Below are 14,030 nucleotides of genomic sequence, written 5' to 3'. Positions count from 1 at the left end.
GTCTGTAGGGCTGTTCCTCTCACATATTCTCACTGTTCTTTTCTCCAGCTGCAGTTGCTGTTGCGCTGTTCTTCCCCCCCTTCTTAAACACATTAGCATCAGAGATGCTACCACTGTCACTGATGGTCTCAGCCTTGGCCAGCAGTGGAGCTGGCTTGGAATTGGCTCTGTTTGGCATGGGGGAGGCTTCTGGCAGCTTCACACACAAGCCACATCTGTAGCCCCCACGCTACCAAAACCTTGCCACACAAACTGATGCACCATGTCAGTTATTACTTCGTCCTAGTTTAAGCACTTGACTCTTGCCTGGTGATTGCTCCATTTTCTTGTTTTTCATAGTGTGCTAGATACTTTGAAATTTGCAGACATAGCTCAGTCTTTGAAATGAAGGAGTCTCAGCTCTGGAAATGCCAAATTAAACTGTGATTCTGAGTTCCCCTTAATTGTGAGCAGCTTCAAGTACAGAAAAAGCAGCACTCCAGTGTGGTTCCCCTGCATTCAGCTTCAGTCTGAACTTCATCTCATAACCCAACTGTAATGGAACAAACTGAAAGACCAAAGAACAATGTATACAAAGATAACGTGGTTCACATCTGAAATTTGGAGCTCAGGTCTGTGTGGACCCCACCTGCGTTCGTACATTTTTGTATGTGTGTGTTCTTGAGACATTGCGTTCAAAATATATACAGGAAGCCAAGCCTAGCTGAGAAGATTATAACTTGTAAACATTCTCCTCTGTATGTTTTGATAGAAGGGTATGGGGGCGGTGGGCAGGGCTGTGGATTTAAGAAATATTTTTATGCTTTCGTAACACAATCCATAGTCCATTTTAGGCTTAGTTCAGATTAAAGATATTCAGATGTGCAGTGGAAGCTAACAGATAATGAAATGGGCTCCTTAGCATTGTGACACTAACACTCCAAAGCAGCCTGACCACTTGGGACGGCATACGTGCTACTTTCTTGGGTCAGTTTGTGATTTATTTTTTTTTCCTAGCTGCTATATAGTGGCTTTATAAGTTACTCCTTGTGTCATTTACGGTGGTTTTTTTTCCATATAGGAGCGCTGCAGGAAAGAGTGTGCAGTGGAAAGGGCCGGTTCTGCAAGTGCAAGGACATGGTTTACCTACTGTCAGCAACATACTGTCTTACAAAGGCAAACAGGAATCTCTCTTTTATCTCTTGCAGTCTTGGGTATTAGGGTATACAGGCAATGAGTCCAAACCAACGGGGAGCCAGAGGGTAGATTGCACATCTGACTGTGAGAGTCATCATCAGGCCAAGTACTCCATCAGGCCAGTTGGAAAAGCATCTTGCTGCTCAGAGGTAGGGCTGGATTTATGTTCTGCCCAGCATGTTCATTTAGAGAGGGAGGATTAGATAGCCCACAATATAGCTGTTGATACCCTTGAGCATCAAGGGGTTACTAGTCCTTTCTGCTGTGCTCAGGGTAGTGAGTGTGTGGGTAGGGTAAGGACTTGGATGCAGCCCAGTACCCCCAAATCAGCTGGGTTATTCCAACGAAGTAGCATAGACCTCTATGGAGCACATTCTCTGCCGATTCACATGCATTTGTGTTCTGTTGGTCTTGGAAAACATTGTGCCTCCTGTGATCGCTTTCTCAAACGATGCTCCTACTTCCCTTGTGATTTAACAGCTGCCTTGCAGTTGTGTTTCTTAGATCTACCTTTCTTAGATCTCCAGTTTGCCCCATGGCCTCTTTCATCTTCCTTTCCCAGGGCCCAGGACAGATTCTGAGCCTCCTGCTAGCTTGCTGTTGCCTTGTATCTGCCCTCAGATTGCGGGTGCTGGTATTCTGACAGTCTACCCAAATCCTTAGTTGCTCGGAGGAAATAATAACTCTCATTCAGCTGCTTTCTTAGCATTTATTGTGACATCCAAAGACAAATGCAAACTCATCTCTAGAATCATTATTCTCTTTGAAGAACAACGGATTGTCAGGGGAGACATTTTTTTGTGTGGATTCACTTAGAAGTTCTGTCCCCCAGTGTGGTTCTCCAGCTGCCCCTGTCATATCCTCTGTTGTTGTTTATCCAACTTCTAATAATTTCCTTTTCAAGCTAGAAAGGGACACATAATTTTCTCTCTGTGTGTGCATGTATTTGTATCTGCTTCATATTTTTTCATTTCTTTCAATTCATAACATACGAAATATATAGGAAAAGGCATCCATTGCACTAAGTACACGTATTATTTATGCATGTCTCATATATACTTTGGCCTAAATTTCATTAAATGCCTAGGGACTTTGTGCGCCTCCACTTTAAGTGCTGTCTTACAGTCTTTAAGATATCTCTTAATCATCTCACATCATAATTAATTTTTGGAAGAGACATACTGATACGTGAATTAGCCAGGCTACCCCTACTCCTGTGTAGAAACAAATGGAGGGGAGAGTTGTTGGGATTACTGAAAGAGATAGAGACTATGGATATTGTTCTACTTAATCAAGACTATCACTAAATCACTTATTACCAACAGCATTGCTTCCCACACCTGAACATCAGTTTTTTATGTTTTCTGGATCACAAAAGTTACTTTGAAGCACCGGTGTAATACTTGTGTGGCTTTGGTTAAATTAGTTTGCTTTTGTCTCATCTCCATTTCAGATGGGAGATCAGGCCTGTCCTGAAACCAGCCCAAGGTGGTGTGAAAAACTGCGTAGCTTAATTTGCTCTATTAGCATAACACCTAAAAGTGTTACGATGAGATCAGCACAAGGCTTGCCATTACAGCAGAGTGCACAAATACGAGGGTGGAAAATTGCTCAGAGAAACTGTCATTCAAGTTCTCTAGGTAAAGTGGGAATGTTGTTTATTCTCCTCTGAATAACAACTGCACCTTTACCCGTAACAAAAGAAACAGAAGGAAGCAGCAGAGAGAATGCCCTTCGGATTTGACAGTCTCCAGTGAAATGAATGTTTAAGCATTGGCTAGCATTCTAAAAATGCGATGACTTGCAAGAAATCAGATACACCACCACTGATTGGGGCGGGGGACGAGGAGAAGGAGAGGAAAATCAGTGGAGAACGTTAGAAAGTGCAGCACATCTACCGCTGGATCGGGCAGGATTTTTGTTGCCATCCTTTAAGTTTTGTGTCCCTAGAAAAACTCCCATGCAGCATGCATTTGAGAGAAAACCAGGACAGTGATGTTGTCAAGGTACTAACCTGAAACACATAAGCCCTGGGCTGTTTCCCGTGCTTTGTCACGGCTCTTCCAGAAGACCCTGGGGAAGCAGCATGCTCTGCCTCCTGCGGGGCAGGGAGACGGAGGTCACGAGTTGCTCAGGCACAATGGTAAGAGTAGCCTTCCAAGGAAGTTAGATACCAAGGTTGGTTCTGGTGAATGATGTTAGTTGAACTGAAGGTAGAAAGCATGGATCTATGATGAAAATGGTTCCTCATACAGGGATCTGCGGTGTGGGCACCAGATAGGTGCCTGGCTGTGAGCTGCTGCACAGCTTTTCTTTCAATGTTTTGTTTAAAATTTACACCAAAGTGCTTGTAGTATAATAGTGATTTTTTGTTCCTGCATTAGCAGAAGTGTAATCTATATATTGTATTTATAAACCAAGGATTTTACGTGCATGGAGGACATTGATCTGTGTTACATAGATACCTTTTAGTTTCCTTTTCCTCCTCTTCCCGTGTGTATGCTGCACAAAGAGCTTATTAAAGCAGGTACAGTTATGAAGATTTTAGCTTTAATCTATACAAGATTTCTAAACCTTTTCTCACATCATAACATATTTAACTGCTGCTTTAAAAGCAAAGAGGAATTCTGTCACTGGGAACAGCGGAATATGAAAGGTGTAGTAGCCTTCCTGTGAGAGGAATACGATAATATTCACTGACAGAGGAACTATGAGGAACAATTATCCCAAGCTGTGTCTTTCAGACAATGCTGTCAGATTTTCCACTTCCATGAGCACAGCTGGGCATGTGGTGCCAGGGTGAGAAATTCCACAGTGGCTAGAGGCTGAGTGCGTTGGGTGCCGGCCTGGCCAGCGGTGCTGGAAGTCAGGAGCTGAAACTGGAAACAAAAGAAAGATGACTTTCTACAGTTTGAGACTGTAAGAAAAAACAGGTTTGGAATGTAAGAAGTCTTTGAAAGATTCCCCTTTCCTGGACTACTGCTTCTCAGAGACTGAGTTTGATCGTCGGGTTCAGGTTCTTAACATACATGTACCAGCTTTACAAGACATTTATTTGCTCCTCTATCTCTGGCTAAGGATTTGGTCTTGTGCAAATTTGCAGCTTACTTATATCTCTGTCAAAAGCTTGGGGGTTTATTTGCTTAGTTATTGACTTTTCTCTACTGCTGGTACTTTACCTAGGATTTTTTTGTGGTTTAGGTTTGTTGTTGTGGTGTCTTTGTTTAGGTAGTTGTTGGGGGCTTTAGGGGGGGAAGTGTGGGAGTTGATGGGGTTTTTGGTAATCAAAGTACATGCCCAACACTAGCTCTGAAGGATAAGGAAATGATGCAGATCAAACTTTGATGGGCACCGATGTCTGAGTTCTGTTTGGTTGCAGAGTTTCAGTCCCATCTGCTTCCTTTGGGGCCAGCCAAGGATATAAGCTCTCTGACTTATATGTATAATACTGTTTGTATTAGGTAGACTTCCAGGTGGTAAAGTTGGTTGCATCCAGAGAGGTAAAGAGGTGGAGAGGTTCTGAACACGCAAGAGGGGAGACAGGGAATTCCTCATTTGCTAGTGCTCCAGGTGCTTAGGGCCTGCTTCCCTTGTATACATCAGGTTTTATATATTGTTTGGAATATAAAATGGTATAGCCATATGTTACACCTTCTGTTTTGAGCACTATGTGCTGTTCTTCCTAACTTTTTGGGTTTCTAGTTGTTTAAGAATGGTTTACTGAATACTTGAGTTTGATAATCTTTGGGACTCCATCTAAAAGATTACCTTCTTAAATGATCATATAGCTTGCTTGTTATATCAGCTTACTTTGACTTTTACCTACTGCTTTGTCTTAGTGCTTGGAAGGAACGGTCTCTTTTCTCATTCTTTGTATGAGTTGTTTCATAGAGCTGTTCCCTGGCCTACCTTTTTAATGTTTTCTAAAATTTCTCCTTTGAAAAGTTGGGAATTCTGGATAATTCCCTTGTCAGTCAGACAGCTCAAATAATGGACCCCAAAATGTAGGCTGTTAATTATTTTTCAGTGCAATGGCAATATAATGTGTGACAACGGAGCTTTTTGGTAACAAGCGAAATAATTTTGGACATAGTGAAGACGAGAGTGATTAGCACTTAAATAACACCATGCTTCTGAGGATATCAAAACACTTCAGAGCATTTAATGAAGGAGGCCTTCCTTACATACCCGAAGGATGTACTTCACTGCTACTAGCTCTCTTCATAGGAAAGAGAGAGGAAACTGGTTCAGGGAGAGGTGAGGGACGAGGCAAAGTTATAATTAGTGGCTATATTGTCTGGTGACGATCTCAGCCAAACACAGACCAAAAGATTCTGTGTTTTAGTCCTTTGCATGAATCCTGGAGGGGCCCATTGCCAGCAGGGAATTCCTGCAGCAACTACTGCCTTACTGGGGCTCTCCATGACCTGACAGGAGGGTGGCTCCAGGGGTAGAAAGCCATGCTATGCTCCCTTCCCTCTTTTATGTGATGCCTAAAAGAGGAAAGGGAGAACATGAATGCCTAGTAAAACCATGGGTAGATGTCTGATTATGGACAGAGAGGATGGAGAAATGCGAGGGAGAAAGTAAATGAGACTGTGCGTGTTTGATGGGGAGAACTAGTGCATGTGTGAGTCAAAAAATTAATGGCCAAAGGAGAGAAAGATGTGGAATATGATCATATTTGCTGCCAGCTACTAGAACATAGACACTCGTATAGTTCCCTGTGTAATCAGCACTGTGAAACTGAGCATTTTGTTGTTAATTCTCAGTTCCGAACATCCAAGTTCTCTACCTGTGTTTTGCAACATCTTTGAACTGGACACACATAGTAAAGACGGCCTAACAGGATTATTTTAGGATAATGGTCAACTTGAATTTTTTAGCCTTTATGTGGAAAGCAATGAGGCCATTAGTTCGTGGTTGCTCTGACTAATCTTTTTAGCAATGGAATCGTACTATACTGTGAGCATCTTCCTTGTGTGCTCAGCCTATCCATGAGACAGGGAGATCAGACCCCAGAGTCTGTGTTAAATTCCTTTGTAAATAGGTACAGCTGGTTTGGTATTGTTTTTTTTTTTCTTGGTAATCACAGTAAAAATATACTCTAAGTTGCATCAAGTCTTAATGTGGTGTTTTGTTGGGCTTTTGTTTGTTCGTTTGTTTGTTTTTACTTTGGCGTCAGCAGTATTTTTAATCCATGAACTGGGGACTTGTTTTTTAAATTTTAAGAGAAACCCCCCTAGCATAGAAATACAGGACTATATTTGCTTTCTAGGCATTGACATAGCCTTAAAGCGGACATGGAGAGCAGTAGGTGTACCTGACTTTCAGGACTGATTTTGCTGTATTAGACAAGTTACCTTTTAAATTGAGTATCCTGGTCTTAGGAATGGCCCGTGAGGAGGGCAGATATCTTCAGACATATATATGTGTGACATTTAAAAATCAGATTACTTGAAAAATACCATCACTGTTACAATTTATTCACTGCTGAAGCATACATACAGTTGAGAAAGGTCTGTGCTGATTAATGAGACAATTATACACATTAATACCAGAGTAATCAGACCTTATGCTTTTAAGACACCAGTAGAAAGACACAAATACGTTTTTGAAAAGCATTATCCTATCTGTAGTCGTCACTGGCTAGTTTGGCTGAGATGTACATCATGATAGCTGGACTTTATAGGACTAAAGCACTGTCTCTCAAGACATTTCTCGCGCATGACAAATGAAGAAAATAAAACACCAGTAATTTGAAAGGTTTAACTAAGCCCATGAAGCAACTTTCTGTCTGTCAGACTTTCTGTCTGACAGAGGAATGCTGCCATTCAGACCCACACCATGGGTTCTCAGCTGTTATGTCATGGATCCTGAATAGGTGTGACATGAAAAGTGTGTAACCAAAAAATGTTACCTAGGCATAGGGATCCATGTTCTGTAGCATCCTGGATACACTTTCCTGATCTTTATCAAAACTATGGCTCTCATGCAGGTGTACTTAGTACTGACAGCAGATGATGTTAAGATGAAATAATGAGTGTTTTAGCAGAAAATTAGAGGTTATTGGAGGTTTTCAGACATTTGGCTGTGAACGAACAAATACACATTCAAGCCTCACTACTGCAGTCAGCCAGAAAAAGGGTACCTCTGAAAGCTTACACACTTGTTAGGTAAAACAATAAAGCTCACCCATTTATTAGGTAGAACATGTTTTCAGGCAGAATAAAGATGTGTTTCTTTAATTCTTCCTGTGGTGGAAGGTGGTCCTTGGCCTAATTTATGTTGTCTCTGCACTACAAAACTGATTGACCTTGAGCACGCAGCATTTGCAGCAGAATTTGAAGGCAACCTCATTTAATGCTGAACAACACTAGCGTTTCTCATCTAAGGGACTCTTCTGCACGACAGTGTTGTATTTGGTAACATGAGGTTGCACCAGTGTTCTTCGGAATTTGCTTTAGCACACGTCTGTGGCTCCTCGCTGGCTCCTGAGAGGCCTTTTGGCTGTATGTTTTCTTATTTGTGTTTATTATTTCCAGTCTTATTGCAGTTTTCTTTTTAAACAGTAGACAGAGCTGACTCACTGGTTTTGACTCCATGACTTTTGACTCCCATTTCAACCCCCACCTCCTTACAAAGTTTAGTAGTTGTCAGTATGTCTCCTGGGACTGATGTCTGAGCAATGGGCCATTGAAAAGCAAAATGAAGGTAAAACTCCTTTTGGCTTGTGTGGTGGGAGCTCTGGATCTACAAGCGAACACCTGCTTTGCTGATTACTGAACCTAGGGAATGGAGGAAAGGAAAGAATTTCTTCCTAAGCAAAATGATCTCCTGGAAGTCAGAACCCCATCTTCCTTGCTGTATTAGCTGGTAAGAGTACAAGTAAAACATAGCTTCTTTTTTTGTTCTTCATATAAAATGCGTCTAAATGTCAGGAAGGAGTTGAGTAGTTTAGTGAGGAGTGTGTTGTGCAGGCTATGGATTTTAGTTTCGATTTACCATCAACTCACTGTGACTTTGACCATGCGTCTTAGTTTTCCTCTGTGTTAAGTGAGGGTTGGAAAAATACGTACTGTAGTTTTTGATGTTATGCTTTATTTATATAGATTCGAAGAGACCCCGCAGTGTTTTAGCTATTATCTGCCTATTATGGAAGTGCTGCATAGATTTCAACAACATACAGTTAAACTAAACTGTGATGGGCAGAAACTTCATTGTGCTAACTTTCTCCCATCAAAAACATGCCTCTGCTTTAAGCCTCAGTGAAGTAACAGCACGTTTCTGGATATCTGAAAAGGCTCGAATACAGCTGAAGGAATTTATTAATGATGTATTCCTGCACAGGAAACAGATTTGTGCTCTCCTATAATTAAGCAATACAGAAGTAGTACTTGTCACCTTCCCTTTAGAGAAAGTGGAAATAACCACCATACAGTGTTAGACAGCTTTCTCCAAAATTAAAGTTTTATTGTTGTTGAATCCTTGCAAGTCTTATATTAACAAAAACATATGTTTTATTTTCTTACGTGTTAATACAGTTTTTTGTTTGCATTTAAATGTTCTTGCTGAGTGTTTATACCACTCTGAAGGAAGAGCATTGTTTGTGCATGAAAATGTGTAAACGAAACCAAGTTGAAACAAAAGTAAAGCTAGCACATCTGTTTTAATATCTCAGAAAGTAAACCAGCTGTGTGTATATATATAATATATACATGCTAGTAGTAGATGTTAAATTAGATTTTAAGATTTTTTTCAGCTTAATGGCCTAAAATGTTATTAGTAACATAGATAAGGAAATTACTTAATAAAAAATAAATGATTTTTAACTTGACAATGTCCCTCTTAATTAAGTTATGAGATCCTTAGATGACTGATGTTATAAAAGTGCAGTGTGTAGCTTCTATTATTTATAACAGAATGCCAAAGAGCTAGTTCAAACCGATTAAAGCAAGGAAAATCTCACTGAAACTTGCTATTCTGAGCGAGTGAATGGTGAATATTTCTAGAGAATTCATACAGCCTTAGCATCTCAAACGTAGTACCCAGCTAGCTCTTTTTTTGATACAGGAATTGCACATGTCGGGAAAATAATGATGATAGTAATTCATTAATTAAAAGGATGGTCTTGGCAGGTTCTGGAATGTGAAAAAATCTAAGTACTTCAGTTGTGGTGACTGATGAAATTTAAATTAGAAGGCTGGGTATCTTTACCTACCTTACAAAGTCAGCCTTGCACTGATTTTTTTTCTTTTTGTTTGCTTTTCATAAGATCTGCTAATATCCCTATAAGGCAGCTAATGGAGCTCCCCTGTTAGAGACCCCTGTGGGGCTTATTTCTGCTTGCCCTGAGCTGGCCCAGATACATCTACCCTTCATCACAGCAAGCAGTAGAGACCCACAGACCTTTAATCTACAGGTCTCCTAACAGTCATAGCAAAGATTTTAGTTTTTAGCTGTACTTGGGCATGTGAGAACTTTGAGTTCAACCCACTTGTGGGGCTGAGGAGGGATGATGTATGATGCACAGCAGGGCTGTGCTGGCACAGGGCACTGCTGAATCATTTCCGTCCCTCACTGGGGGGACCAGGGAGGCCAATATTAGCAACTCACCCAGCATCCCAGCTGCAAGCTCAGCTCAGCCCAGTTGTGCAGTAAAACAGCAGGACCCTTGAGAGAGTCTGTGCTTTCCAACCCGTGAATTGCTTTTGGCGGTCCCATACCACGTATCTTTATTTGTCTGTGGAATGTGTCTTGTGGCTTTCAGCTGTATAGAGATAAGATATGGTGTGTGGCTTTAAAGGCAGGAAAGGTAGTTGCTTTTGATGTAAGAGAATTAAAAGGGTAAATATTGGTTTTGTTGTTGGTTAACTTATCGTTAGAGTTTACCTCTGCCCACTTACTTTATCAATTAGGTACTTTGTAATTAAATTATCTACAATTTCAGCAAAGAAGAAAGCTTAGATCCCAGATATACTGAAATCAATGGTCAATGTTTTCTTCCTAGGTCCACGATTTTATCCTAAATATCCAAGTCATTGAGGTGGGACTGATTAATATCTCTCACTTTCTCTTTCCAGTGCTTAGCACTCTTTTGAGGGTTATAAAAATAATAAATTATGTGGAATTTCAATCAAAATGTATGCAGCACAAGCAGGTTATAGGAGAAGAACTTGTACCATATTTGAAACTTTTTCTTCTGTTCTGCCTTCAGAAAACTCCTAAGCAACACAGATAATGAAATAGTTCATTTTCAAGGTTTGAATCTGGGAATATTGTTGAAGCACTCAAACACAGAATTGCTAAGCACATCTTTAAGAAAATAAATGTAATACCTTAACATGATTATAATTTTCAGGTAGTCTTCTATAGTAGTTCAAGCTGTAACCCCTAGAACTGGTAGAATATAATCATATCTTATACTGATCATGCTTGGCATGGAAAATCAATGTACACAAGGCTTCGGCTTAGATTAACCATGCGCCACAGATGTGTTCAGTGAGCCTGTTTCCTGTTTTGCTTTGTAAGCTCCCCCAATCCAATCCATGGAGACATGTTTATCTGCTAATAAGCATAATTACAGTCATTCCTGCTGTCATTTATAAAATTATAAGACATTTATGTAGTCAGTTGTGGTGTTTAAGGCTGCTAAGTTTCCCTGACCAGAATCGAAGCTCTACTGGCAACTACTTCCTTAGGACTTCAGGGGCAAACTTGGTCTGCTGGTTCTCTCTCCAGTAGATCATTAGTCTGTGATGAGCCATTAAGCATGTAGAGGTTTGCACCAGATACGCAAAAAGTTCTGGTTCTCACTTCTATCCACTTCATACCATTTATGGTTGCATAGAGAGGATTTTCCTCCCAGACTGGCAGATGTGAATCTAGATCCTGAAGCCTGGAGGGTTTCAGCACTGTACATCTCTACAAGAGGAAAGGTCCAAGGGGTTTAAAGCAGAGAAATGGAATGTTCATGTTCATTGTGCAAAACTCTTCCAAAGGAGTGGAAGTGTGCTGAGGAAACTGCCATAAACAGCACATTTTGAATGATCTTAAGGGAAAAGAGGCCATTGAGTAGGCCACCTGCTGCTCAAGGTATCTAGTTGGGCTATGTCTAACTTCAGCCATCGTTTCTCCTGTAAACCTTCTGAAAACTCCTTTTTTTATTATTTTTTTATTTATTTATTTTTTTAAAACCTCCAATCATGTTTTAAGCTGCAAATAATTGACACAATTTGATGAATACATCTGGAGACCGGAATTTCATTATATAGTCTGATGTTACATGCAAAATACCTAACACTCAGGCCCAGTTTCCTATTTCAAAAGTTGAGCACATCTTTTTAACTCAATAGGAATTTTGCCATTGACTTGAATTCAAACTGTTGAAAAGCTCTTGTTTCGAGGGAAGATATCTAAAAGTTCCAGAACAAGCACATCTGTTAGCCAGACGTCACTTCAAAATCCCCAGTTTAGTAGAAAGTTTTAAAGTCTTTGTGGGAAATAATGGATTGCTCTGGGGAACTGCAGAGTGTTCAGATTAATCATGTAGACAAAAGTTTGTGAGTCTAGGGGCTCTTCATTATAGAAATGCTGGAATCACGAGCAAGATGTTATGGTAGGTCACTCAGTTCTACTGAAAAAAAGTGTATAGTCCTTCCAACTTGTGGAATCCTACTGTCCAAAGGTACATCAGAGTAAGGGGCAGCATCACTAAAAACTGACTGTTACTAATTCCATCCTCACTGGTATTTGTTCCATGCAACTGCTGTTTCCTCTTCCTAATTCATATTATAGTTGAGGGGTTTTTTTTGTTTATCCACATGAATAGACAAGCTCATGAAATGGTCTCAAGCAGCAAATGGCTTTGGAAGGCAGACAAAGTGAACTAATCTCCAGTTTATAAACGTATGGCAACGCTGAAAGAACAAATGCTTCAGCAAGCAACTTTAAAGAGGAATTGGGGTGTGGAGTTTCTGAAGGAAAGGAGTTGGAGGTGACAGAGCACAAAACGGCCTGAGCACAATGACACACTGAGTAGAGAAATTTAATTATATAAAGAGGGATAATAGATGAATCAACTAGAAAAACAGAGAACAGAGAGAGCGGGGAGAAAAGAAAAAGAAAAGAACCATTTGACCGTAGGAAAGTAAAATGAAGAGAGCTTTGCAGTGTCCTACTGGCCAGCCTTTGAAACTGAAGAGAGTAGAGGAAATTTTGTAAAACTTTGTTGTTTCTTACACTGCTGGGGAAAGTAGACTGCAAGGCGAGAAGTGCCTCTGCTATCATATGGCTCGAACTGCTTCAAAGGTCTGCCTGGTGTGATAAACAGTGCAAAGCCCTTTGTGATCTCTGGATGAAAGTCACGATATTAAGTCCAAAAAATCATTCAAAGGCCAAGTCCAGCAATCCTCAGTCCTGATTCAGGCAAAACTGCCATTGTTTCACACATGAGTGTCTGGAAAACAGAGGACACAGGGGCACTGAGCCAGCTGTTCTTTTTTCTTATTTTTTTTCCTCCTTTTTTTCCCCCTTTTTTTAATTTATTATTAAAAAAAAAAAAAAGAAGTTGAACAGCTTTTCAGGGTGGAGGAAATGGTAAGAAAGGGAGGGGGCCACCCACTTGTGATTCAGGGCTGAGCAGATCCGCCACTAGTCTATTTCCACCTGCCCCCAGTTTGCCTTATACTTTGCATCATTCATTTGAGGCCAGTCTTTCAGCCCAAAAGGAGAACTTTGCAGAAAGTTTACGGGCAAACAGTCTGAATGGAAACTGTTCTGCAAACTTAATTACAGCATTCGCAGTTCAATGCAAACTAGTAGCAAAGCAGTGGGAATAGCTGGGCATTCAGCAGAGGGAGGCCAGGTACAAATGCTTTGATAGTTAGATGGATCCAAATTTGAATTAAACACCTTTTTAGCATGTTAAAAGAAACAGTCTCACCTCTGAGTCAGGATGTATCTGGTTTTTGTTGTTGTTTTTCCTCCCCCCCCCCCCCCCCCCCCCGCTGGTGTGTACAATGAAATCATAGTCAAAGCAAGCCACTATGGTTCTCTTTAGGGCTATATTGAAATCAATGAAGCATCTTCGTGATCTGTTGTTCTTAAAAACGTACACGCTGAGTCACTCCCTCAGCATCTTCTTGCAGTTCAGGGTAGAATTTCACCTCGGGTTTCAGCGATTGTTTGGGAGGCTGGGGGAGGATTCTGGCTGCTTTCTTTTTCCTTGGGAGTAAGCTTTCCTAGTGCTGGTAAACTTTGCAATTACTAAGTAATAAGAAAGGCAGTTATTTGAGTGCCATCCTTTTCAAGTTGAAACCACTGCGAGTTTGGAAGAGCTCAGCAGAACACCTAACGCATTGCAGAGACAGGCTTCATGCTGTGCTTCACAGGCAGTCTTAACTCAGGGAAACTCGCACTGAAGTCAGCTGAGGTTTTCCCCAGGTGAGAAATGAGTTAAAAACCGAGGCAAGATCCTGATCTCTTTTACCCAGGCTCAACTCCAACAACTTCAGAAGAGTTGCTTTTGACTTACAGCATTGTAACAGAGATCAGAATCTCGGCTTCAATAAGGCCTTCGGCATTTGGCCCCACTCCTGTGTAGGCCTTTATTCAATTTATTAACTTTTAAAAATGGACAATTGCGTTGACTTTAAATAACCTTTACCTCAAAGTTCACTTGAAAGAAAACTAGTAAGACATTTTATTTAAAGGGGGGAGAAAAAAAAAAGAAAAACCCAACTAAAAATAAAAGTTTAGCTGTGGTCAGCCAGGGTGGGAAATTCCATTGTGGCTGCAAGCCCATGGCAGGTAGAGTGGAATTTAATGAAGGAAACTGCTGTGTTTTTGTGTCT

The 14,030-nt window shown here is 40.7% G+C and overlaps 1 protein-coding gene across 1 annotated transcript in view; it reads left to right on the top strand.

Annotated features, from left to right (window-relative positions):
• ZBTB20 (zinc finger and BTB domain containing 20) overlaps positions 1–14,030 on the top strand; it is a 468,334-nt gene that overhangs the window by 237,456 nt on the left and 216,848 nt on the right. The gene's annotated exons all lie outside the window — the stretch shown is intronic.

This window comes from Strigops habroptila, chromosome 2 (genome assembly GCF_004027225.2).
Source record: "Strigops habroptila isolate Jane chromosome 2, bStrHab1.2.pri, whole genome shotgun sequence".
Lineage (NCBI taxonomy): Eukaryota > Metazoa > Chordata > Aves > Psittaciformes > Psittacidae > Strigops > Strigops habroptila.
This window is presented reverse-complemented; position numbering and strand designations above follow the sequence as displayed.